Source organism: Myotis davidii, unplaced genomic scaffold (assembly GCF_000327345.1).
Source record: "Myotis davidii unplaced genomic scaffold, ASM32734v1 scaffold687, whole genome shotgun sequence".
Lineage (NCBI taxonomy): Eukaryota > Metazoa > Chordata > Mammalia > Chiroptera > Vespertilionidae > Myotis > Myotis davidii.
In genome coordinates this window covers 372,065-372,913 of record NW_006298971.1, presented here as the reverse complement: position 1 = coordinate 372,913, position 849 = coordinate 372,065, and the positions used below count along the sequence as shown (strand labels likewise).

The 849-nt window shown below is 62.9% G+C and overlaps 1 protein-coding gene across 1 annotated transcript in view; it reads left to right on the top strand.

Moving 5' to 3' along the window:
• Nucleotides 1–280: 280 nt before the first annotated feature.
• The window catches only part of SIN3A (SIN3 transcription regulator family member A), a 78,588-nt gene continuing 78,019 nt past the window's right edge, over nt 281–849 (top strand). The window contains exon 1 of the mRNA XM_006774576.2: nt 281–395. The gene's annotated coding sequence lies outside the window, so the exon portion shown is untranslated. The remainder of the gene's footprint in view (nt 396–849) is intronic.

Genomic DNA, 849 nt, shown 5'->3' with positions numbered 1-849 from the left:
CAAACCCTAGAGTGTCCCTATCGCCTCCCTCTGCCCAGTTCCGAACGCGGTGCGGGTGTGAAGGAAGCGGGGCTGTAGTAGCCCCGTCGGCTCCTCCTCCGCGACCCCCGCCCCGCGGGTCAAGTTCCAGAAGGTCTCCCTCCAGTCCAAAGGCCTCAAGAAACTTGAGGCGGCGGTGTCGGAGAGACAGGGGCCTCTGCTACAGAAGCGCCTCCCACGCGAGGCTAGTTTATCTATTTATTTGTATTTATTTTGGAGGCAGGGGGGCGATCAATGAAGAGAAGGGGTGGGGCAAGCGGAGGGGGCGGGCCGAGGGTGATTGACGCCAGCGCCGGGGAGCCAATGGCCCATGGGGGGCGTTCTCCCCATTCAGGACTCCTCGCCAGGCTCCCAAGGTATGTTAAACAGCTGCTTTTAATTTGTTCTCCCCCAATCTCAAGCGTTTGGGGGGCTAGTTAGCCGGCCGATCGCTTTGGCCTGTCCGTCACGGTGCGGGCGCCGTGGGCCTCGGGACGAAACTAGGGGAGGCTTGGGGTCCGAGGGAGGCGAGGGCCAGGCCAGGAAAGAGATCTCTGCGTCGTCGCTCGCCAGTGTGTTTCCCAGCCAGGCGGGTTTCGTGGGCGGGTCGGCCCGGCCCGGGGTCGCCAGCGCGCCGGTGTGCTGCCTAGTTTGTTTCACTGAGCCGTTGGTTTCGGTTGGTTGCGGCTGGGGACTGGGTGAAGTGTCGGGCAGGAGGGGTCTCCCTTGAAAGCATTAAAAAATTATTGTAAAGGGAAAAGGGTGATTCTGCACACCGACTGAAGTGGGCCCGGGCTGCGGCGCGCGGGCTCGGCAGGGGCGGAGGCCTGA